We start from the raw sequence: 27,272 nt of genomic DNA on the forward strand, positions 1-27,272 counted from the left end.
CAAAGTAGCCACCTTTTGCTTTGATTACTGCTTTGCACACTCTTGGCATTCTCTTGATAAACTTCAAGAGGTAGTCCCCTGAAATGGTCTTCCAACAGTCTTGAAGGAGTTCCCAGAGATGCTTAGCACTTGTTGGCCCTTTTGCCTTCACTCTGCGGTCCAGCTCACCCCAAACCATCTCGATTGGGTTCAGGTCCGGTGACTGTGGAGGCCAGGTCATCTGGCGCAGCACCCCATCACTCTCCTTCATGGTCAAATAGCCCTTACTTTCAAAGTTTTCCCAATTTTTCGGCTGACTGACTGACCTTCAATTCTTAAAGTAATGATGGCCACTCGTTTTTCTTTACTTAGCTGCTTTTTTCTTGCCATAATACAAATTCTAACAGTCTATTCAGTAGGACTATCAGCTGTGTATCCACCTGACTTCTCCTCAACGCAACTGATGGTCCCAACCCCATTTATAAGGCAAGAAATCCCACTTATTAAACCTGACAGGGCACACCTGTGAAGTGAAAACCATTTCAGGGGTCTACGTCTTGAAGCTCATCAAGAGAATGCCAAGAGTGTGCAAAGCAGTAATCAAAGCAAAAGGTGGCTACTTTGAAGAACCTAGAATATGACATATTTTCAGTTGTTTCACACTTGTTTGTTATGTATATATTTCCACATGTATTAATTCATAGTTTTGATGCCTTCAGTGTGAATCTACAATTTTCATAGTCATGAAAATAAAGAAAACTCTTTGAATGAGAAGGTGTGTCCAAACTTTTGGTCTGTACTGTATATCTGCAAAATATCATCACCCGACTTCTACAGTTACATCTCTATAACTGACATCAATTTTATAAACCTCCAGATTAAGATCGGATGTGTGCGCATGTACTGTATCAGGAAAGCAGGTCAGAGATGCAAGGAGGGGGCAGGTTGTGGATGGCTTTACAGTATATGCAGTTGTCAGTATCTTGAACTGAATTTGCTGGACAATGGGGAACCAGTGAAAGGATTGGCAGAGGGGGGAGGCAATGGAGAAACGAGGGGAGAAGTGGATTAACCGGGCAGCAAAATTGAGAATTGATTGAAGGGGAGCGAGTGTGCTGGATGGGAGGCCACAGAGGAGAATGCTGCAGTAGTCCAGATGGGAGGTGATGAGGGCATCTACACTAGCATTTTAGTTACCTCAGGGGTGTGGAAGGAGTGAATACGAGAGATATTCTTGAGTTGAAAGCGGCAGGTGAAGGTGAGGGTTTGGATGTGTGGCTTGAAGGACAGGGCAGAATCAAGTGTTATCCCAATGCAGCGGACCTGCGAGACTGGAGAGAGTGTAAACTGCAGTGGATAGTTTAGCCAGGGGGGCTAAGTGACATGGGGGAAATTCAGTTTTCTCCGTGTCGCGTTTTAGGAAGTGGGAAGAGAAGAATGAAGATATAGCCGACAGACACACTGGGATTCTGGATCGAGGTGTTATTGGAAGCCATGGGGCGCTCTGACCTGTCCCAGGTATAAATGGAGAAAAGTAGGGGACCCAGGACAGAGCTTTGAGGGACACCAACAGAGAGGGGGCATGATGAGGAGGTGGTGCATGAATGAGAAAGGCAGAATTTTCTGTTGGTAAGGTACCAGTAGATCCAGCAGAGGGCCATGTCTCTGATGCCAATGGAAGAGATTTTTAACTGGAAAGAGTGGTCAACAGTGTCAAAGACAGAGGATAGGTCAAGAAGGAGGAGGGGCACAGAGTAAGGGCTTGTTCACATGAATGTATTTTGCGTTCCGTATACGGGCCATTTTCTGTGTTCCGCATACGGGCCGTATACAGAACCATTCATTTCAATGGGTCCGCAAAAGATGCGGACAGCACGCTTCTTCCTTTCACTTTGTAAAACATGCATTTTAGGAAAGACCGATTTGTTACCACGGAGCACGAGGAAATTTGGGTTTGTTGCAAATCGAAGTTTTCCTAAACTTCAGACCAAATTCCGCTTTGAATGCTTCGCTCAACACCAATTATGTAGGAAGCCAGATTGTAGTGGATCAAAACGTAAGCTAGATGAGAGGTGGAGAGTTCAAGGTGGACTTGTTCTTTAAGTCGCCCACACTTCTTCCCTTGTTCTATAGGTAGTCCTCTTGCGTGCTGAACGGTTAGAGGCGAGTACGCTGCTTGCAGACTCTTTTGGCAGTGGCTTATCTCGTCTGAGAACAAAACTATTAGGCACTGAAATTCAGTGTGTCCTATTATTCTTCATATCACATTTTTGAGACTTGGGGGGGGGGGTGCTTAACACATACTGATGATCTGGAATGAACGTCGCTCATATCCAATCACTGCCACACATAAAAATGGTGATGGCATCTTTTAAGCGGCACCAAGATTATCATAATGCACAATGTAGCCAGTTAGGTGACAGACACAACTCTGCTACATCTAATTTTATAAGGAATTTACAGCTTTTAAAGTATAGTAGAACTGCATTGATTTATATTTTATGCACTTATAAAGCACAGACATATTCTGCAGCACTTTACAGAGATTAGCATCCAACGGGGCTCACAATCTAAGTTCTTGGAATGTGGAAGGAAACTCAGGCAAACACAGAGAGTTCATACAAACGTTGTCCTTGGTCGGATTCAAACCCAGGACCCCAGCACTGCAAGGCAACAGTGCTAACCACCGAGCCACCACTAATCACTGAGCCATCATGCTGTAAGATGCCATTTTCCTTAAAGTGTCCCATTGCAGTCTGAGGAATCACGTCCCTTCTTAGCCCAACTACTTCTGGTTGATGGGTGTCAGCTGGTTCAAGCTGCCAGAGAGATGAATGATATCATAAGAGATATTTCACACAGCAAATATTCGTCATTATTCTTATGCACAGCAGAAAATCTAAAATGCTGTAATGAATATTTCTACCACTAGATGGCACCTTGGAGATTTGCATTTGATATATTGGAATGCAATTACTGTACATTGTACTTGATTACAGACAACTTCTTTCTAACAGCACTCCGTGTGGTCAGGAGTGGGTTTACAAGAGAATTTCAGGATAGGTTTTTAGCCCGTGGAGGAAAACAATAATTTCCCATTCATTGTCAGCAGTTAAGCCTTTAAAATGGAAAATAAGTGAAAATCAAATCATATCAGGAGATTATTTGCAGAATTAATCATTATAGAATAATTATTAATCCAGAACCACAAAACTATTAAAATTTTATAGAACATTTGCTTTTACAATTTCCATACTCAGCTTGGAAGCCTCTTTTATGTGTCCTTCTACAATATTAAAAGGGCCCCGTCCCTGCTTAGGACCCCCCTCTATTTGCCAAGTGAATCTGGGTAAGACTCCAGCAGCAGGTCACATCAAAAATGGGAGAGGAATTTTCTTGGGGTGTGACTTCTATCGGACCTTAAGACCAGAACCCCAAATATATTTAGACCCAGACCCCCTAAACATATTCTGACACCAGACAAGACTCTCCAAAAATACTTAGACCTCAGACCAAATACCCTAAACACTGTATATTTAGACCCCAGACCAGTACTTTTAAATATATTGAGACCCCAGACCAGACACCCAAACTATATTCAGACCCAAGAAAGGTACGTCTAAATATATTGAGAACCCAGACCAGACACTCTAAACATATTCTGACTACAGACCAGACACCCTAAATATATTAAGACCCAAGACAGGTATATCTAAATATATTGACACCACAGGCAAGACCCCCTAAACATATTCAGGCCCCAGAGAAGACACTCTAAATGTATTCATACCCCAGACCAGACACCCTAAATGTATCCATACCCCAGACCCGACCCTCTAAACACATTCTGACACCAGACTCCCTAAATATATTAATACCCAAGACCAGACACTCTAAATATATATGCAGGCCCCAAACTAAACCACTAAACTGAACCCCAGACCAAAGCCCCAAATATATTTGGAGACCCTACACTAGACCACCAAAATATACAGACCCTAGCCCTCCTAAGCATGATACCATGTTTACCAGACCCCCTAAATATACTTTGACCCCAGACCACGCACTCCAAATTCAGACCACATAATAGATCAACTGAATACGTGTATAAGTGTATTCAGACTCCAGACCAAACCCTTTAAACATAATCAGACCCCAGACCAGACCCACTAAAAACATTCAGACCCTTGACCAATTCCCCCAACCCCCCAGCACACACACACAAAAAAAAAAGAATTCAGCTCCCATACCAGCATCCCTAAATATATACTCAGACCCCAAACCTGTTCATATAGTTATCCTCCTCATTTCTGGCATTTATTCAGATCTTGTCACTGTCAATGAGGGCCATAGGCCAGCAGGGGAAAACTGAGAAGCTATGGTGCACCTAGCGGCTAGACCCCCCCGCTCAGTGCACTGAAGTCCTCATGTGCCTAGAGAGGCTTCTTTCTTTTGAATGCTACAACTGATTTTCACAAGACTGGTATCATTTTAATCAGCAGGATCAACCCTAGCAGACAGTATGCCTGTTTTTTTTGTTTTTTTTTTATCCTGCTGACAGATGCTCTTTGAAACCACGCCAATCCATAGTTGTCATAATGAGATGATTCCAATAGTAAGTGACTCCTGACTTATGAGTCACCAAAAAGCCATTCACTGCCATGTAACCTCCGGCTCAGATGGCATCCTGCCATATGCTGTGAACAGTCGCCCATACGGTACAGCAGCAGTGCAGCGGGCATTGTACATGGGTGATGAAAGGGTTAAGAAAGCTCTCCGGAACTGGCAGGCAGCGCAAACCATTGACGAGGATGATTTACGTCATTTTGGTTTTCTCTGCCTCTGTTTTTTTTTATAATTTTTTTTTATATATCAATTGGTTTTAATCCAGGCTTTAGTCAGACAAGGAGCAGGCACCAATGCTGGACTACAAGCCCCAGCATGCCAACAGTGGTGTATACCTCACTTCTTGATATTTTAATGTCATCCCACCAAGATCTGCATAGCCAATGTCATATTTTGAAGGCTATTTAAGCAGATGCCTCCTGCTAAGAGAGACATAATTATATGAGGAATGAGCTGCACCCCCTCTGATGGCATGCTGGTGCCTGTAGTTCCTGCAGTTGGGAATCTGTGGGTTCCTAGGCTTTATTCAATGGTTGCAATATTAGCTTGGGCAGCGTGCCTGGTACAAAGTTGAAAACCATCTCTAAGAAAATAAAGAAGGCATGTTTATCTGCTCTAGTCACCATGTCTCTCAGAAACAAGTTATGAGTGCCTGCAGTACCTTCCAGTGACAAGTAGGTGGCAGCCAAACACCACCAGTTGGCTTCATTCCCTTATTCAAAGACATGAAGTGTTAATGCAATTGACCAATCAGTGCAAAGATGATGGGAGGTAATTGGGTAATTGTATTTTATTCATCACAAGCAGAGAAAAGGAGGAAAAAAAAAAGTGGGAGAGGGAGGTGAAGGGAAAAAAAAGGGAAGAAGGGAAAGCGGATAGGAAAAGGTTGAGGGAAGGGGGGAATGAGGGGGAAGGAGGGAGTGAGAGAAAGAAGCAAAGCTCCCTAGATGTGAAATCTGAAATTGCTATAAGGAGTTATTGCAAGATCCATGTTCTGCTGGCTGGAGACTGAAGTGTGAAGGAAGCTCTACTGCATGAATTGTGCATTTCTCTACTGGAACTAGGAACTATAAGCACCTGATTTGTGGATTTGCTGCTGAACATTTAGTAGTGTCCCCCCCCCCCTCTTTTTTTTATGAGCGGAGGGGGTTGAACAGAGAGAGAAGGAACACAGCACACTACAAGAAGAAGAAGGAGAGAGAGCAGGATTTGTTGGAAATAGGATCCACTGGATGACACATCATGGGGAACATCATGAGGAACATCATGAGGAACATCATGAGGAACATCATGGGAAGGCAAGGATTGTGTCAGTAGTTTTACAGGAGTTGAATGCAGAACATGGAGAAGGATAGGAAGAAGAAGAACCTTCAATTAAATAATCCACTCCGACAATTGTCTTCATAACAAAGGCACCCCATGTGGAGCTAGGTCTCTCACTCCATTGAGGATTTTTATTTTATATTATTTTATTATTATTATTTTTTGGAGACTCATCATTCACCAGGAATGATATGAAAAGAAGCACAATCCACAAGGTGCTTCCCAGCAAGGCTGAAGGATTTATTGCAGGCTGCATCTCTCAGTGAATGTGATATAATGAAATTGCAGAGGAGGCTAAGCAGAAGGAGAGCAGTGAATGCCTGGAGTTTGGGCATCAGGATTACCGGATCCAAGAAATAGGGAGAAAGGCAGGCTGAAGAAGAAGAAGAAGAAAAAAAAAAAAAAAAAGAACCCAACATGCAGAGCTGCACTGGGCTGTGATTGGAAATTTAATCAGATCCTGTGGATAGGGTGAAAGTTTCTTATTGGGATTTGGCTGGACCTAGACAAGCTCATGAGCGATGGTGCGCCTGGAATCGGTGGGATAACTATGAAGATTAGAGGCTTCCTATGGACCAGAGATGGATTGGATTTTAAGGAAGAACCTAACAGCTGCAGAGTTTCATCGTTGTCCTTCTCGCTTGGACACCTTGTGAAGGGAGACCAGGTGGAGGGAGCTGCTTTGGTATAATTTCAGCACCTTGGACAGCCAAAAGTTTGAAGAACAGGTCTTCCTATATGGTCCTGTTGCTTTTTGGAAGGTATTTTTTTATGAGCACCCTCTCCCTTCTTCTCAGTGTGAAATGAGCCTCAAGTTGTAGGCAAGAGTTGAATGGACACTCTGGGCTGGAATACTACTAAGCTGAGGGCACACCATGGCTGGTTGTAGAAGCAGTGTTGGGTCCTGTGGTCAGTCTCTAGTTCTTCAGCTCTAAAATTTCTTGGATTCTCACCTGGATCCTGTCTTGACACAGTAGGTGCTTCTCCTTATCTGCAGTCATTTGCACATGGGGTTGGACAACACAAAAATGGGGCATTTCACAAAATAAACTGGGATATCTGAGCTGAAATGTGGGATTTGTGCATGCATGTTTAAATAATGAGGCTGATATATGTTTCTGGAGGCAACCCTGGTGAGGATGTTGTTAACCCTTTAACCCATGCATGCTCATTTACACCTGTAGCCTACAGCTGCATTACATATACATGGATTATGGGGGAGGTGATGTTGCAGGAGTCTTGTCTTGACTATTAAATCCATGCACAGTGGTGGAGTATGTGCTCCCCCCTATCTGCTCATGGTCCCCATATCTTTAGCATGTGAGGAGCATAGTAATCATTATTTTAGCACAAAACCAACATAGGCTGTATCTTTGCAAACTCAGAATTTTTCCCCCTCAAATATGCAATTTTTCTGGATCTATCTACCCCAAAATCACTATAGGAAGACCCCAATATCCTTAAAGAGGCTGCAGAATATCTTCTCAGATTGAAAGAGCCTATATCTGTTGCTATAGAGCCCATTGGTGGTGGAATGTAGGAGGGGAGGGGGGCATAGGGTTGCTCTGCCATTGTGTGTCTTGGGTTTGGAATTCCTGAGGCTGACAAACCCCTAGAGGGACCTTTGAATATGACTCTTATGGGGAGAGCTCTGCTCCTGCCACTAATCCTCAATTTAGGAGCTCCAATCTGTTTTGTATTGCCATGAAAAGGTTTCAGGGTGAAAGACCTGCTTGGATAAATTGGTCCATTTGGTGGAAATGATTAAATTATTCTTGTAGAAGTCTATTGAGTGATTTCAGGCTGAGCCCTTCTGTAGTAATTACTGCAGTGACCAGAGGCAGCTCTCTGAGGAACCCCATTGGGGTCATGTCCACCCATTAACATAAACGTTGCCTGGATTTCAAAGAACAGAGGAGATTTATGAAGCAGAATAGATGTTTTACACATGGGCTGCTTTGGCCAAAAGGCAGAACCTCCAGCAGCAGGAGGCATTCTTGAGTGATTTTGCAGAACCTCAGCACAATGTGTAAACTCCATGGCCTGTCATGAATTACTTATGTTTTGGAGGACGTGCAGCATTTCATGGGAGGTTTGCATCTCAACTGCAGTCACAGTTGTTCATTCCAGAGCAGATCCCCTCAGGGTCCCTCAGACATCTTCTGCTTCTCTGCGAAGGTAGGGGTATGGTGACTAGCTTGGAGATTTGGGGTTAATGTAAAGTTTTTTAGGGTAGTCCACATCGTTCTTTACCTCACAGTTTATATGACCATCTGACAGGCCTTACACCCCCCCCCCCCTGCTGCATCAATATTCACCAGAATGGAAGACCAAATATCAGTGATGTGTAGATGTAGATAAATCTACGTAAAGGATAGAGACATTTCTATTTATCTTGTTTATCTAATTTACTATAATCTATCTATCTATCTATCTATCTATCTATCTATCTATCTATCTATCTATCTATTATCTGTTTCGATTTCTTTCTTTCTCTGTCATCTATCTCAAATCTGTGTGCCTAATAGTCTTTTGTTTAATCTGTCTAGATCTCTATTATCTATCTATTTATTATCTGTCTCTATTTATTTTGTTCTTTCTTTCTTTTTTTTTTGCTTTCATTATTTTTCTTTCTTTTTCTTTCATTATTTCTTACTTTCTTCCTCTTTCATCTCTCTCTGTCATCTACCTCATATCTGTGTGTGTAATAGTCTATATTTTTATCTATCTATCTCCTATCTATCTATCTATCTATCTATCTATCTCTCTCTCTATCTATCTATCTATCTCCTATCTATCTATCTATCTATCTATCTATCTATCTATCTATTATCTATCTATTACCTGTCTCAATTTCTTTCTTTCTCTTTCATCTCTCTCTGTCATCTATCTCATATCTGTGTCTTTTTTTAATCTGTGTAGCTCTCTACTATCTATCTATCTATCTATCTATCTATCTACAGTATCTTTCTATCTATCATCACTCCCATCAGAAGCAATCCAGTAGCAAGCGTTGACCCTAAGTATATCAAAGTAGTAAATAGATATGTGATGAAAATAGCAACTTTTGCTGCCCACTTCCCGCCAGGTCCACAGTGCGGAGTTGATGGACGCCCTTCCTTCCCACCTAGATTACTATCTTATTGTTTGTGGTCATATATTTTTAACAAAGTTAAACGTTCAGTGAAAACACTGTTCTTCCCTTGAGCAGCCTATCTTTGCATTTCACATTGGACTTTATAATCAGCCAACGCTGAATGTCACCCATGGGGTTAATAGCGACCCCTGGGTGTAACGAATCAAGGGAGACCCTCACAATGAGAATCTGAAGAAGCAAGGGTGAGCTTGCAGGGAATGAGCTCAGTGTCTCAAAGGTTTCATGTGTCTCCCTATACAATGGGAGCTCTGTCTCACTGAGACCTCGGTGAATGTGCATTGATGTTGGTGCTGGGCTAACAATGGCTGTCTCCATCATGGGTGAATGTGCAGATTATTCTGGAAGGACCATGAAAATAACAGATTCTCTGCCGCAAAAAGAGAGAAAATATATTAAAAGCACGAATTGCTAACACTGTGCAGGGAAGAGCATTGTCTATTGTCTTCTTCTTATACAGGGTGATAACTTAGGATTTGGTCATTGCTTATCCGCAGAATTTATGGTCTTCATCCAGGGAAGCCCAACTGGTGGCTCTGGCCAAAGTTATCAATGAAATGTCAAGTTGAGTCTTAAAATCTAGGTGAAAGTTTCTATGCTGTAGATGTGACCATAAATGATTCACCAGAGACACATCAATGGCCCAGACCACCCTGGGGTCTATCATTGTCTTGTCTCTTTTCAGATCTACTGTCCTACTTGAAATTTAATCTTAGAGAGAAAAAATGTTCACCCCATGGGTTGAATTTTTAATAGAAATCTTTTGATAACCTTCAAATGCCTAAACCTATATTGTGTGCGTCTCCCTTCATTATGGTACCGTAGGGTGATGTTCCCCAACCTGTGCCTCTCCTGCTGTTGCAAGATTAAGACTGACAGCATGCCTTGACATCCTGCAGCTTTGGCTACATGATGGAAGTTGTAGTTTTGCAACACCTATGGAGCCACCAGTTGAAGACCACTGGCGTGGGGTCTAACATGGATTCAGTTTTTGACTCTCCAGTGTGTCACCAACATCATCTGATCCTTGGAGTTTGTGCTTAGCTAATACAAGGGTGCATCACTGGTGGTCTATGGGTTGAGTATTCCTTCCAAGTCCACTTTTAAAAGGTGTTTCAATGTCTACATACCAGTTGGTAGGAAATCCATTATACCTTAAGCTCTTCAAAACTCTGACCCTCTCGTAGACTCCATTGTAGAACACATCTAGGAGGACCAACCTATGGTGGGTGGATTTATTGAAAAAAAAATTGCCTGAAATAGACTTGGACAATAAACTCTTGGTGATGGGATGTGATCTGGTTGTGATGTATTAGATAGATGTAGTGATAAGCTACCTACAGTAGTCTTCAATCTATGGCTCTCCAGCTCTTGCCAATCTGTAACCCCAGCATGCCCTGACTTCTTCATGCTGGGTGTTGTGGTTTGGCAAGAGATAGAGAGCCACCACATAGACATGCACGTCCAGTTTGATATAAGCTGCCCAAACGGCATGTACTGCAGTGGTCCTCCAGTAATGACTCTCCAGCTGTTTACAGTTTATAACCCTTGGCAGCCACATGCTAGAAATGTTGGCCTTGGTGACTACTACCACCACATAGACATACACATCCAAAGCCACTCCCCTCCATGGGTAAGCTGCCTATCCTCATGCAATGGTCACTAACCTGGGGCTCTCTAACTATTGCAAAACTACGGTGCATTCCCCAATCTTCTATTAATGGCAGTACATGGTGCTCTGCTAATGCTCATCCTCTTGTGCTGCGGTGACTTCCAAATGGTGACTTCCCTAGCACTTCCGAATCTACAGCCCTGATAGATTCCTGCTAGCTATTGAAACTTTGCAGCAGCTAGAGTGCCATAGGTGGAAGACCAAACTAGACATTCATCATTAACATCCCTAGAAGATACCCGTTTTCATGTTCTGCATGTTTTGACCTTCTTACTTTTGGAAACTACAGCCCAGGCTTTCACTACCAATGATGCATGGCACTTTGATATTAGATTTGGCAGTAAGCTGCCCATTATTATTCACTGCAGTGGTTTCCAACCTGTTGCTCTCCAGTCATTAAAAAACTACTACCACCAGCCACAGTCAGAAATCTATTAGACAAAGTTACCTGCAAGTTGCCTATCCTCATCTACTGCAGTGGCCTTCAACCTGTTGTGGGCTCTCAGGGCATGCTGAGGGTTACAGTGATGAAGACTACTCAGAGATCTGCACCTGTTCTGTGTTTTTGACCCGCACCTGGTTTTGGTTCACAATCACTGATGGAAATAATAAGTGTGCACTCAGTCTTAGAAGCCTCTCCTCGCTCCAATCTTTATGATGGTGCCTAGGGCTCTGATGCTCATTCTTAAGTACCGCACTTGTCTCCAACTTTTCCACCGGATGCAAAACTACAACCTCCAGCATGCCCAAGGTGATGGCTCTTTGACAATTGATTTAGCTATGAATTGCCCAACCCTCATATACTTATGTTGTCTCCAACTGGTGGTCCTCCAACTAGTGTGAAACTACAACCCCCAGCAATCCCAAACCTCACAGAAGATGGGGCTTCCATGATAGGTTTAAGCTGTTGAGCTGCCCACCCTCTCCTAGCGCCAACCTGGGCGCTCCAGCTGTTCCAATTCCATGCTGAGAGTTGTCGTTTTGCAATAGATCAGGGATTGTTCTGAATCCTGGAGCACAACAGGTTGGAGGCCCACACATGCCCATCTGCAGGTGCCCACATGCACACAGGCGCTTGCTCTTTATTAGTGAAGCCCTACCTATGCCAGCCAGATGTATCCCTCTTGATGGAAGAAGTCCTTAGATGCTGGCCCTCTCCCCCCTCATGTTTATCTCCTCCACCAATTGATATTGGCAGCCAATCGAGTGTCTGCTAAGAAAGCCTTCTCCATGATGAATGTGCAGCGTCTGGGGATTCGTAGAATGGGAATTGATAAAATTGTCGCACCCGTCAGCCTAAATCCATCAGTGAAATGCCGATGCTCCAAAAAGATCATGTGGTAGGAGGATGCTCAAGAGAATTCCAGCATTATTGGGTCAATTTGTCTCCAGCTGTCTGCCATACTCCAAGGAGGGAGGGGGGGGTTAAATGACAAGGTGTTTGTGTTGAAGAAGTTCTGCAGGAGCCAAAGTCTTCCTGCGACTGACAGGTGGCATGTGGTAGAAGCACATGGGGAGAAATCTGCGTAATCTCTGCCGACAGCGCCGCTCTATGTAGCTCAAAGCGCATTCACAAGGCCATCATGTAACAAACGTTCCATAAATGTATCTTTTATGTATCTTTTGTTGCATCCTTGTGATTTATACCCGTAGGTGGAAATATAACCTTCAGTTGCCATTTCCAAATAGCCAACTCTAGGGGGCAGTAGTGGTGATATCTATGCAAAGGAATTGCGCTAAGGTACTGTAAGGTGTCTATTATTCAGAGTACAGATGTAGCAGAGCAGAGGTTTTCAAAGAGGGACTCTCTCTATTGTCTGTTGGGGGTAATAGTTTACCTGCGGCATTTGCGGTGTCACCATGTTGTTGGTAACACTTTATTGCATCCTTTTGTTATACAGAAGTAGACTAGAGATCTCCCACCGACAGTACCGGCCCCGGGGCCCACACAACAGCGGGTGTCCTAGTTCAATCTCTCATATCATGCTAACCATATAACAGTGCCAGTAACAGGAGGCCATTACCAGCTCCATTAGTGGTCCATCAGCAGTGTCCTTCTTGTTCCTGTTCTTCTGGGAGGGTAAGGCATTTACGTTGTAACCACATAGTAATACCACAATGAGATGCAGCAGCTGACACACTAAGCTCTGCTACATCTGTATGCAGGAGCTGTGGGATGTAGCTTATATCTTGATGTGTGAAAAGAAAGGCAATTTGGCCTGGAAGGAGTTGGAGGATTATCTGCGCTGAACTGCGTACCGTGAGGTAATATGAAGACGGATGATGTTTACCTTTCATATAGGATAATTAGATATAGGTAGAAAGCTGCCGTATGTGACGGGGGAGGGGAGAGCACATTCATAGGGCAATGCAGTCACCGCCGCCTGGTAAATCCGCACCGTGATGGATTTATAGAGGGTGGGACACATCATAACCTCAGCCCAGTCCACCGCAACCAGGAGGCAATGGCCGCCATCATTACCCGCCATGGCGCCTGTGTTACTTCAGTGCAGATTACGTTTTTTATATATATATATATATATATATATATACAGTACAGACCAAAAGTTTGGACACACCTTCTCATTCAAAGAGTTTTCTTTATTTTCATGACTATGAAAATTGTAGATTCACACTGAAGGTATCAAAACTATGAATTAACACATGTGGAATTATATACATAACAAACAAGTGTGAAACAACTGAAAATATGTCATATTCTAGGTTCTTCAAAGTTGCCCCCTTTGCTTGGATTACTGCTTTGCACACTCTTGGCAATCTCTTAATGAGCTTCAAGAGGTAGTCCCCTGAAATGGTCTTCCAACAGTCTTGAAGGAGTTCCCAGAGATGCTTAGCACTTGTTGGCCCTTTTGCCTTCACTCTGCGGTCCAGCTCACCCCAAACCATCTCGATTGGGTTCAGGTCCGGTGATTGTGGAGGCCAGGTCATCTGGCGCAGCACCCCATCACTCTCCTTCATGGTCAAATAGCCCTTACTTTCAAAGTTTTCCCAATTTTTCGGCTGACTGACTGACCTTAATTTCTTAAAGTAATGATGGCCACTCGTTTTTCTTTACTTAGCTGCTTTTTTCTTGCCATAATACAAATTCTAACAGTCTAATCAGTTGGACTATCAGCTGTGTATCCACCTGACTTCTCCTCAACGCAACTGATGGTCCCAACCCCATTTATAAGGCAAGAAATCCCACTTATTAAACCTGACAGGGCACACCTGTGAAGTGAAAACCATTTCAGGGGACTACCTCTTGAAGCTCATCAAGAGAATGCCAAGAGTGTGCAAAGCAGTAATCAAAGCAAAAGGTGGCTACTTTGAAGAACCTATAATATGACATATTTTCAGTTGTTTCACACTTGTTTGTTATGTATATAATTCCACATGTGTTAATTCATAGTTTTGATGCCTTCAGTGTGAATCTACAATTTTCATAGTCATGAAAATAAATAAAACTCTTTGAATGAGAAGGTGTGTCAAAACTTTTGGTCTGTACTGTATATATGTAAAAGCTTTTATTGTCCTATTATTTAGTACAATCCACAAAGACTATTAGTAATAGTGCACTAAGGGCCAGAGACTGAACCCCCCTTAGAAATTAAAGCATGTGTCTATGAGGGAAATGTAGTAATTTAAGGGGACTCCCTCCTTCTCCACTGTGCTAGTGAAGAGAACATGCTGTGTTCCTAACTGATACTAGGCTGCGCAGTGAGGAAGCAGGGCCATTCAGCCTGGCCGGGCCCCCCAACCTCACAGGCCCCATAGCAACTGCATGCTCTGCCACCATTGACGGTACGCCACTGGCCCAGACATATACCCAGACTGGGCCAACAGAACTATTCCACCTAGAACTTTGCAAACACCTTCTCCAGGTCCACAGGAGCACCTCAAACAGCATCTGTTGCGCAGAACTGGGCAGATTACCACTCTACTTTGCTGTCCAGAAGAGGGCATTATCATTCAGAGCCCATCTGCGTCACCGACAGAGGTACAAGCCCAGGGAGAGCAGCCTGTGCCAGCAGTGCGACCAGGAGGCCGTGGAGGATGAGGCTCATTTCTTGCTGCGGTGCCGCAAATACTCAGCAGTGAGGGAGACTGTCTGATCTCTGCCCAGGCTTCACCTCCATGGAAGAGGAAGAGAGACTCTCCATACTGCTGGGGGAAGAGGAGAACACAGCGTCCACAGTCTGCTCATCGAATCCGGGCGTCACCGACAGAGGTACATTCCCAGGGAGAGCAGACTGTGCCAGCAGTGCGACCAGGAGGCCGTGGAGGATGAGGCTCATTTCCTGCTGCGGTGCCCCAAATACTCAGCAGTGAGGGAGACTGTCTGATCTCTGCCCAGGCTTCACCTCCATGGAAGAGGAAGAGAGACTCTACATACTGCTGGGAGAAGAGGAGAACACAGCGACCATAGCAGCACAATATATTACTGCCTGCCATAGACTGAGAGGAGCCTGATATACCATGGACTCCCCACTCTGGATGTGTCCCCATTCCCCATCCCAATTATTTCCCACTTGCTTTGGCAATGCTAAAATGTATTTAGTCCTGCCAATAAAGCTGATTTGACTTTATAGATAGTTAGATATTAGATAAATCAGGCAGAGAGTTCCATAGTCTCACTGCTCTTACCGTGAAGAATCCTCTTCTATGTTTGTGTACAAACCTTCTTTCCTCCAGACGAAGAGGATGTCCCCTCGTCACAGTCACAGTCCTGGGGATAAATAGATGATGGGAGTGATCTCTGTACTGACCCCTGATATATTAATACATAGTAATTAGATCTTCCCTCAGTCGTCTTTTTTCTAAAGTGAATAACCCTAATGCTGATAATCTTTCAGAGTACTGTAGTCCCCCCCATTCCAGTTATTACTTTAGTTGCCCTCCTCTGCACCCTCTCCAGCTCTGCTATGTCTGCCTTGTTCACAGGAGCCCAGAACTGTACACAGTACTCCATGCGTGGTCTGACCAGTGATTTGTAAAGTGGTAGGACTATGTTCTTATCACAGGCATCTATGCCCCTTTTGATGCAACCCATGACCTTATTGGCCTTGGCAGCAGCTGCCTGACACTGTTTTTTACTGCTTAGTTTGCTGTTTATTAAAATTCCTAGGTCCTTTTCCATGTCAGTGTTACTGAGTGTTTTACCATTTAGTATGTACGGGTGACTTGCATTATTCCTTCCCATGTGCATAACCTTACACTTGTCAGTGTCAAACCTCATCTGCCACTTCTCTGCCCAAGCCTCTAATCTATCCAGATCTATTTGTAGCTGTAAGCTGTTCTCTTTAGTGTTACATACTTTACACAGTTTAGTGTCATTTGCAAAAATTGATATTTTACTGTGCAAGCCTTCTACAAGATCATTAATAAATATATTGAAGAAAATAGGGCCCAGTACTGACCCCTGAGGTACCCCACTAGTGACAGTGACCCAATTTTAGTGTGTACCACCCTCTGTTTTCTATCACTGAGCTAGTTACTTACCCACATACAGACGTTTTCTCCCAGTCCGAGCATTCTCATTTCACTCTAACCTTTTATGCGGTACAGTGTCAAATGCCTTGGAGAAGTCCAGATATACGACATCCATTGATTTGCCGCTGTCAAGTCTAGAACTTACCTCCTCATAGAAACTGATTAAATTAGTTTGACATGACCGATCCCTCATGAAGCCATGCTGATATGATGTTATTTGCTTGTTTTCATTGAGATCCTCCAAGATAGCATCTCTTAGAAAACCTTCAAACAGTTTACCCACGACAGATGTTAAACTTACCGGCCTATAGTTTCCAGGGTCTGTTTTTGCACCCTTTTTGAATATTGGCACCACATTTATTTGCTATGCGCCAGTCCTGTGGAACACTCCCTGTCAGTATAGAGTCTGTAAATATCAGAAATAAGGGTCTGGCTATGACAATACTTAATTCTCTTAGGATACAGGGGTGTATGCCATCTGGCCCTGGCGATTTGTCTATTTTAATCTTTTTAAGTCGCTGTTGTACTTCTTCCTGGGTCAGACAGGGCACTTTTAATGGGGAATTTACTTTTACATTCTGCATTTCATCTGACAGTTTATTTTCCTCAATGAATACAGTGGAGAAAAAAATATTTAATAGCTTTGGGTTTCTCCTTGTCGCTCTCTGCAACTCCCCCCTCATTGCTCTGTAGAGATAGATAGATAGTAGATGGTATATACATTGCACTGTGTATGGTTTGGAGAAAGAAGTATCTGCTCTCCGTAGCACCTGGTATTCGCTCTTACTGTATGATTCATCCATAGAATTTCTATATCCTCACAGAAATAACCTTGTATGATGTGATCTTCTCATATAAGTGCAGATAACCCAGCGCACACGTCCTGGCTGATACTTGCGTGGTGTCACTGTTTCCATAGCAATCCCGATCCACCAACTTGTTGTGAGTGAGGAGGAGTTGGTTTCCAAGCTTCAAGTTTCATACAGATCCAAACAAGGATCGAAAATACATATAATACACTGACGATGAATAAGAGGGACTTCTGAGGGTATGCGTGGTGTACATGCTTTTTCTAAAATCTATCTACCGTGTTTCTCGAAAATAAGACATAATCTTATTGTTAGAACATGCGGGCTGTCGGCAGTACAGGGTCTTAAGCCCTACTCCCAAAACCCTGCAAAATAGGGCTAGGTCTTATTTTCGGGGTAGGGCTTAATTTCGGTGAAACACGGTAATCTATCTATCTATATCTTTCTTACTGTTCCAGTAGCTCACATATTTGAGCTGGTACTCGACATCTGACAAACTCAATGCTGTTAAATCAGATACAGCTAGGTCCATATATATTTGGACAGAGACAACATTGTTGTAATCTTTCTTCTGTACATTACCACAATGGATTTTGACCAAAACAATTCAGACACAGTTGAAGTTCAATCAAAAAGAAAAGACAGCTCACCACTCTCAACTGAAAAATCGCTTGCACGGAAAGGGATCGCTCCCAATTCCAAAATCAAACAAATCCCAGCAGGAGTGTTGATTTCTCAATGCTTTATTGATCCATACTGATCCATATAACAGGACGCGTTTCGGCCCGCCCAGCCTTCTTCAACTCGAGGAAGGCTGGACGGGCCGAAACGCGTCCTGTTATATGGATCAGTATGGATCAATAAAGCATTGAGAAACCAACACGCCTGCTGGGATTTATTTGATTTTGGCAGTTGAAGTTCAGACTTTCAGCTTTAATTCAGTGGATCGAACAAAATGATGGCATAAAAATGTGAGGAACTAAAGCATTTTTTTAAACTCAATCCCTTCATTTCAGGGGCTCAAAAGTAATTGGACAAATTAAATCATTGTAAATAAAATGTTCATTTCTAATACTTGGTTGAAACCCCTTTGTTGGCAATGACTGCCTGAAGTCTTGAACTCATGGACATCACCAGACGCTGTGTTTCCTCCTGTTTAATGCTCGGCCAGGCCTTTACTGCCGCTGTTTTCAGTTGCTGTTTGTTTCTGGGCCTTTCTGTCTGAAGTTTCATCTTTAACAAGTGAAATGCTCTATTGGGTTCAGATCCGGTGACTTGGCCATTCAAGAATATTCCACTTACTTGCTTTAATAAACTCCTGGGTTGCTTCGGCTTTATGTTTTGGGTCATTGTCCATTTGTATTATAAAACGCCGACCAATCAGTTTGGCTGCATTTGGCTGGATTTGAGCGCACAGTATGTCTCTGAAAACCCCAGAATTCATCCGGCTGCTTCTGTCCTGTGTCACATCATCAATAAACACGAGGGACCCAGTGCCACCGGCAGCCATGTATGCCCAAGCCATCACCCTGCCTCCGCCGTGTTTTACAGATGATGTGTTATGCTTTGAATCATGAGCTGTACCGTGCCTTCTCCATACTTTTTTCTTTCCATCATTCTGGTAGAGGCTGATCTTGGTTTCATCTCTCCAAAGAATGTTCTTCCAGAAGTGTGCTGTTTTTTTTCCAATCTAGCCTTCCTATTCTTGAGGCTGATGAGTGGCTTGCACCGTGCAGTGAACCCTCTGTATTTACTTTCATGCCGTCTTCTCTTTATGGTAGATTTGGATATTGATACGCCTATATCCTGGAGAGCGTTGTTCACTTGGTTGGCTGTTGTGAAGGTGTTTTCTCTTCACCATGGTAATTATTCTGCTATCATCCACCACTGTTGTCTTCGTGGGCGTCCAGGTCTTTTTGCATTGTTGAGTGCTTTCTTTCTTTCTCAGGATGTACCAAACTATAGATTTTGCTGCTCCTGATAGTGTAGCAATTTCTCGGATGGGTCTTTTCTGTTTTCACAGAAGAAAGATGGCTTGTTTCACCTGCATGGACAGCTCCTTTGACCACATGTTTACTTCTTAGCAAAATCTTCAAAATGCACGCACCACCCCTCAAATCAACTCCAGGCCTTTTATGTGCTCAGGCCTTTTATGTGCTCAACTCCAGGCCTTTTATGTGCTTAATTGAGAATGAAATAATGAAGGACTTGTCCACACCTGCCCATTGTCCAATTACTTTTGGTACCTTTAAAAACAGGGTGCCACATGTAAAGGAGCTAAAACTCCTAAACGCTTCATCCAATTTTAATGTGGATACCCTCAAATGAAAGATAAAAGTCTGGACTTTATGTCCATGTCCGTTATATAACTATAACTTGAATATGTTTTAGTAAACAGGTAAAAAAAAAAAAAGAATTGTGTAGTGTCTAAATATATATGGACCTAACTGTAAGTTCAGCTCTGACTTGCATTGCCGCTAATGGACCCAGTCATACTGGATCTTACGTTTTGTTACTGGTACACCTGGCAGCACAGCGCCCCTAGGCCGACCATAGTGTGTCTAATATTGCAGCGCTGCTAAATCTGCTTTCAGGTCTCCTATGTCTGACATGCTCAATTTTGCTACATTTGACAGACTCAGATTTGTTGCATTCGATAAACGCATCCTTCTGAAAAACTCAGCTCTGCTACATATAAGAAAGAAGAATTCCCCTGTACAGTTACAATGTCTCGTGTATCACAGTGAATAGCTGCAGGGAAGTGGGCTGTAGCTGCCGGTGACAATCCCAGGGAACAATCGCCTCAGTGTTTGCAGCAGCACAATGGCAGGGGATGATTAGAATGCACGGCGAGTACCGGAGGAAAGATTGCAGCGGTGGAGGGGTTAAATAGTCCAGGGAGGCTCCGAGATTCCAGAATCAGACACATTGCTGGTCTGAGGATGCACAGAAACCACCAGCTTCCAGCAGTCATGGCGGACAGTATAGATTGTCCTCTGGAGAATTGTGAGGGGAGGGACACTGAAAATCATAAAGATTGTAAGTTATTGTGTAACTCATATTTCTGACATAGGAACTATTTCCTGGATCCACGCCTTTGGTGCCCAGGCCAGGCCCGAATCTATGGATTACATAGTATATATTAGGCAGTGGGGTTGTGTAACACAGAGAACATAGGGAAACTCCATGCATTATGTGAGTTATGCTTGACCAGCAGTCCCATGTAAAACCTCAAGTAACACATTGCTAATCAACTCATTCAAATCTGCTACATCTGCACATGTATAGATATCTCCACTCTTACCTTAGCTCTAATTTGGTTCAAGACTCCCATTTCTCATGAAACTAATTCAATTTCTCAATATGCTAGCTAAACCTATGACAGGCTGCAATACATGACTCAACCATTGGGTGGCAGCGGATAGACACATATACAATAGACATCTCATGGCATAATACCGCAAAATGATGGAGTTTTGAAAAGCTGGTTTTCTCGTAGCACACCTATGTCTGGCCAAGAGGAAAGGAAAGAAAGGACACACCCCTGTCAAACATGTCATTAGACATACCGCTACTTGGGGATATACTTTATGTTTCAATTTCTGACTATTTTTACGATCTCTGCTTGCTTTTAGTGAATAGGAGCATTCTTGTTCCCTTTCAAACCTGATCAGACCCAATGCTTCTAATAGCTGGACATGAACAGCACAAATCTTCTCCTGTGTTTTATAGTTTGCAACAATGTATCACTGCAGGTAAAATGTATCAGTTTGGAGTCCGCGCTGTTTAGCCCATAGGGGGCTGTTTTGACTGCACGCAATTGTATCAAAAGGTTATCTGTGAATGGTGATAGGCCTGTATTGGTCTGTATCCGTTTCAAATCAGTAACAGCAAGCAGGGATTTTGAAAACGGTAATATTCTGAAATGTAGAGTGTATTTGAAAGCTATAGAAATGTTCACGATCAGAACAATAAATAAAGAGCTATTGATGGCTTCAAATTTGTCCCCTTCTTTATAGAAGCAAGCACTTATATTGTGTGGTGTGGCCCCTTAAGATATGTCACGGGGTCCTAATGCTAGGTTATAAAAGTTGGGTGTTCTTCATTGAAGGTATTTAAAGGTGCTATACCATGATTGATGTAAACAATAAAGATCAGACATCATATAGTACAAAGCTAAACCCAGCCCTGCACCTCACATGGATCCGGAGATCTCCTCATTCATTGCTCCAAGTTTTCTGCTCAGGGGTTTGTCCTTTCTCAGGGGTCACACCATTCTTGCGGTAGCTCTGTAGCTGCCTGGTGGCAGTTGAGGATTCAAACTGAGCATGTGCGACCACCTCATTGACGAGGACAAGAATTAAGTAAAAGAACAAACAGCAGGTGGCGCTATGCAGCTGTATTTTATTGATTAGCTCAGTGGCTATGCTAAATTTTTAATTACATGCAATTACAAAAGTATTGAGATCCAGGTGCTGGTTTGACAAATGTAGAATATGTTTTTTATTTATTTTTTCCATGGGACAACCCCTTTGATCTAATTGACCCTAAGAATTAGGAAAGCAAAAACAGCGCCCAACCTTGCTCACAGGTTTTGTTTGGTATTGCAGCTGAGCTTTATTCATGTCAATGGAGCTGGGATAGTAGATGCAATTCTCAATCAAATCATATTATTAGTGGCATAAACATTAATCGCACAACAGGACCGCAGCGGTGCAAAAACGTCGACTCCAATCAGAATCAGAAAAACGCACCAAAAACCCCGTTTACTGACCGTTTTTTGCGGTCCGTATACGGTCCATATATGGAACCATTCATTTCAATGGTTCCGCAAAAAAAACTGAATGTACTCTGTATGCATTCCGTTTCCGTATTTCCGTTTTTCTGTTCCGTTTAAAGATAGAACATGTCCTATTATTGTCCGCATAACAAACAAGGATAGTTCTGTTCTATCAGGGGTAAGCTGTTCTGTTCCGCAAAAAACGGAATGCGAAACCGTTTTTTGCGGACAGCAAAATACTGAAAAAGCTATACGGTTGTGTGCAATAGGCCTAATTCTGAATATCCCTTGATGAGTCAGTGTTGTGGGCATCCTAGGGGTTCAGGATAAGGCCTCCTGCACACAAACGTTTTTGTTTTCCGTGTACGGGCTGTTTTTTTGTGTTCCGTATACGGAACCATTCATTTTAATGGTTCCTCAAAAAAAACGGAATGTATTCCGTTTCCGTATTTCCATTTTTCCGTTCCGTTGAAAGATAGAAAGTGTCCTGTTATTGCCCGCAAATCACGTTCCGTGGCTCCATTCAAGTCAATGGGTCCGCAAAAAAAAACGGAACACATACGGAATGTACTCCGTATGTCTTCCGTATCCGTTGCGATTTTGCCGAACCATCTATTGAAAATGTTATGCCCAGCCCAATTTCTGTATACTGTATATGCCATACGGAAAAACTGAACGGAAACAGAAACACAACGGAAACAATAAACGGAAAAACAACGGATCCGTAAAAAAACGGAGTGCAAAACACTGAAAAAGCCATACGGTCGTGTGCAGGAGGCCTAAGGATCAGGATGCCCACACTGCGTCACATCTGTAGTCACCGCTGTGCAATCATGCAGTAATGCAGTGTAAGGAGCCTTCTGCAGCCTTGAAATGAAACATCAAAAATGTTCCATCACCTTGAAACCCATTTGAATGCTCCTTTGTCAGTCAATAGCTCCAGATTATACGTCTGAAATGCTTTCCAGAGTTATGGGTCCGCACTTGAAAGCATTGTTGTGCTCAGACGCGATGAAGGCGGAATGCAGAACATCCCGGCTGTAATAACCCTGAAAGGAGCCGCGCTGAGAGTCTGTTAGTCTCATCTCTCTGGAAGTGCCTGCTCCTGATCTGTAATTTTATAAACTTCAATGTACAGTCATCCTGACATGCCCGGATGGGTTTATGCGTAGACAGAATGTCTCCGACTAAAGGTGACCGGAGACTGAATCAGTGCTGGAGTCAGGTTTATAGGTGGGAAACTCCATGTCATGTCGTCTACTCTTGGGTGAGAACTGATGACTGAGCTCATGGAGAACCTTGAGATGTCATCATTGACTTGATACAACCTAAAGGGGTTTTTCCATGATTAATGTAAAAACTGAAAAACAGACATAATCTAGTCCATGAAAATCTCTTTCTATCAATGCTAGAACCAACCCTCTACCTCCCATGGATCCAGAGATATCTCCATCCAATGCTCCAATTGCTCTGCTAGATTTACTTCAAGCTGGACAAAGAATTTAAGAAAAGAGCAAACAGCCGGTGGCGCTATACACATAGATTTCGGTGAATAACTCAGCGACTATACAAAATTTTTGACTGCATGCAATTGCAAAAGTATTCAATGGAGAATGGAGAATATTTCTTGTAGGACAACTCCTTTACAGGTCTTGTGGCAAGACTGGTGGGGTGTGACCGCTCACATGAGAGTGGAGGTCCTGCGTTCCCCGAATGAGTTGAGCAGCAGTTGAGCATGCCCACTACTGCTTCCAGAGAAAGCCAAGTACTGTGGTCATGCTTGACCACCCCTTCATTCATTTGGGAATTCGGAACCCCCATTTTCGTGATCGTTTCGGCATCCCAAAGGTTAGTGATCAGATGTTTACTCATCGTATGGATGGCGGGTAAGTTCACATTTTGGCACAACCCTTTAAAGAGGGATTCTAAAAAAGATGACATTGGGGTGGGCCCATACACATAAAGAAATGAGGGCCTAGGATCAAAAAAGGGTCCCCCTTATGGTGCTAAGTAAACAGGCTATGGTGCTTGCTTACCCTGCCGTCCGTTCTTCACGACCCATGTCCCCTTCACCCCATGGCGTTTGCCCATGGAGAAGAGAGTCCTTCATGTCTTCTTAACATCCAGTAGCAAAGCAGACCAGACTTGACTGGCTCCTCTCATTCTCCAGAAGCCCCTTGGTAGACTTTGTACTTACCCTTCAAACCTAATCAGACCCAGTACTTCTAATGGCTCTGTCCATGCACCTCTGTGGTTGGGTCCCTAGATTGCTACCGACGTAATGTAATGTCCATGGGGGTTGGATTGACTTGTTAATGGTCCTCAATCATTCTAGATACGTTCACCACAAATACTGTTCTACATGGAAGGAACCCTTTGCTTTTCATCCAGAGCATAAATAGAATACCAGAACTGCAGTGAAGACTGACACAAAAGCAGAAAAGGGAGCAGAAAGCGAGTCCTAGCTGCCATTAGTTTTTGCCCCCATCGTAAAGGTCAGCAGAAAGCGAGGAGACAGCCCTTGTGATCTCTGTAATGGCTGCCATTAATGACAAAAGTAATTACATTTTTATTTTAATTTTTTTTATTGTTAATAATCTTGCAGATTAGTCTCGCGCCCGCTCAGAAGATGACTGCGCAGGTATTAACATTTCTTTAGGACAGGAGTCCTTGATACTTTGTTTTTAGGAAGCTCTGGAGGGACCGGAGCTGTCGCCGCGCCGTTTCGGTAAGGCTGGCAGTGATTGACAGCGTTGCTTCCCAGCAGCCCAACAGACATCCGAGGTCTTTCAATTACCCAAGCTGTCAAGGCCAAGAGTTTTTTCTTTTTTTTTCACCCTGTACTCAGAAAGCAGGGAAAGTGTTAGACATGTTGAAGGCCCCTGCAGTTTTATGCCCTGCACGGTTCCTGGACGTAATTCTGTTCTGTTCAAGTCCAAATCTCCAATTTTTCTATTTTTTTCCCTGCTTGTTGCTACTTTGATAGATGAACATCCGCAAATACAAAAAAAGTATTGTAACATGTGTGGGATCATACCTAAAAGTCCAAAAATAATTAGCAAAACCACACATAAAAATACAAAAATTACATCTTTATTGGTCAACATAAAAGACAATAACAATAACATGCAAGGCGTGTTGAAATGTAGAACAGAAGCCCCCCCCCCCTTCCCTCCGACAGTAGGAGAAATGGTCCTAAATGAATAGGTAAGTATGCAACCACAAGATAAAAGTAGTTATATAAATACGTGAGGTAGTTACATGTGACCCGTGTGATCACCAAATCACATAATATGTTTCAAATCACAGACAACATGATGGCAATCAGAAGGGTATAACGACAATGGAATTTGCTACCACCAGGTGATCACCCAAATTAGTGAACCACCACCGAACCACCAGCAAAAATTTTTGTAGAATTTTTAAGAACTTTCTTCATCTCTAGTGCCAATAATAATACTAGAGATGAGCGAATTTCATATTTTGAAATTCGTTCACGCTTCGTTCGGTGGCAAAAGCAGAATTGCATTATGGATTCCGTTACCACGGACCGTAACGCAATTCTATGACGGAATGCATAACGGAATGCCTTTATAGGCATTCCGTTATTCATTCCGTCATAATAGAAGTCTATGTCCTGAATAGCGGTTCCGTCCCGTTTCCGTCATGCAGGGGAGTCCTCTCCTGCATAACGGAAATGGGACGCATCCGTTTTGCAGCCCATAGACTTCTATTATGACGGAATGAATAACTGAATGCCTCTAAAGGCATTCCGTTATGCATTCCGTCATAGAATTGCGTTGCGGTCCGTGGTAACGGAATCCATAATGCAATTCTGCTTTTGCCACCGAACGAAGCGTGAACGAATTTCAAAATATGAAATTCGCTCATCTCTAAACAATAACATTACATAGGACCCAAATAATGTATAATGCAGAATTAATAATTAATTAATAATGATAATAAATTTATATTATAAATTATACTATAAATAATATATTAAATTATAATAAATAATAGCGCTATACACGACACAGAAATGAATAACCTGTGCTGACTGTCAGCTGGCGGCGCAAAAAAAGGTATTTCAGTGGCACCCTAGTGGGAGGTCGCTACACTGTATCCCTATATAACCAGAAGGGTCACCATCAACAATCAAGGGGATCAGGGAGCTGGATTCAGAGTCTGTGTCTTCTTGCTGGAGTTATCCTTAAAGGGGTTTGTACCATCTCATTATAAATAGGTATCAGCATGCAGAAACATGGAATATAAGGCACTTTCCAATCCCAGTGCCTCCTTTTATGTTCCTCTACCTCCCAGTCATCAGGGGGTGAGTTCAGTGGTGGCAGCAGGGACCACTTTCTGCATCTGTGGTTGGCCAAAGGGGAAGCGGAGGAGGGGAGTAGGGATGTATGCACACCAGTTCCTATCCGGCTAACTTGCATCAGGCCATAGTTTCTGTAGAACATCTCCAGGCCATGAGAGAGGCGTGTTGCTGAGCTTGGGGCGATGCTGCTAATGAAATCCTTTATTGGCAGCATTGGGGGCGCGCATGCACAGGTAAGCAGCCTGATGACGTCATCAAAGCGCTGCAGAAATGGCCTGAAATGGTGAGATGGAACAACCCCTCTAAGGCTAGGTCTACACGACGACATGTGCGCGCGACAATAAGTCGCGCGACAGATAGGGCCCAACTACACTGCAATATTTGTCGCATGACATTTTGTCGCACCAATGTCGCGCGACAATTTTTATAATGGTAGTCTACGGTGTCGCACTGCGACATGCAACATGCTGCGACTGCGAAGTGACTTTCTGCGACTGTCGCGTCGCAGTCGCAGCATGTCGCATGTCTTAGTGCAACACCATAGACTACCATTATAAAAATTGTTGCGCGACATTGGTGCGACAAAATGTCGCGCGACAAATATTGCAGTGTGGTTGGGCCCTATCTGTCGCGCGACTTATTGTCGCGCGCACATGTCGTCGTGTAGACCTAGCCTAATACTTCCTTTTCTTGCATCCCTCAGGGGCTGTAGAATCTCTGTTGTGCATCAACAGAGGTCAACTACAAGTCCCATCATGACACAATGCTGAGATTCCTCCTTCTCTACAGCGCAGGATGCGCTTAGTGCTTTGGCTTTACAGTGTGAATATGTTTCCAGGTCCCTCGCGCTGCAGTTACATGGGGAGCTGGAGAGACGGCAGGGGACTGACATTTGAATGGAGTCTTGCCCTTTCTTAGGCAAACACTAAGCACATTGTTACATTGTTTCCCGCAGGTACCCGGTGCACTAGATGTGTGCGGTGCACCAGATGCTTTGCCGGGGCAGGGGGTGAATTTCTTTTCTATCCAATTCCTTTAATAAACAAAGTACTTTATGTCCTACAGACTTCTTGGCGCGGGCGGCTGTTATGCAGGTGCACGTGCTACAT

At 43.3% G+C, this 27,272-nt stretch overlaps 1 protein-coding gene across 2 annotated transcripts in view; it reads left to right on the top strand.

Moving 5' to 3' along the window:
* Positions 1-5,508: 5,508 nt before the first annotated feature.
* The window catches only part of LRRC4C (leucine rich repeat containing 4C), a 145,180-nt gene continuing 123,416 nt past the window's right edge, over positions 5,509-27,272 (top strand). Inside the window, exon 1 of one of the 2 annotated variants that reach the window (XM_040410345.1) lies at positions 5,509-6,901. The gene's annotated coding sequence lies outside the window, so the exon portion shown is untranslated. The remainder of the gene's footprint in view (positions 6,902-27,272) is intronic. The other variant, XM_040410346.1, reaches the window with a different exon arrangement.

The sequence above is a fragment of the Bufo bufo genome, chromosome 10 (genome assembly GCF_905171765.1).
Source record: "Bufo bufo chromosome 10, aBufBuf1.1, whole genome shotgun sequence".
Classification (NCBI taxonomy): domain Eukaryota; kingdom Metazoa; phylum Chordata; class Amphibia; order Anura; family Bufonidae; genus Bufo; species Bufo bufo.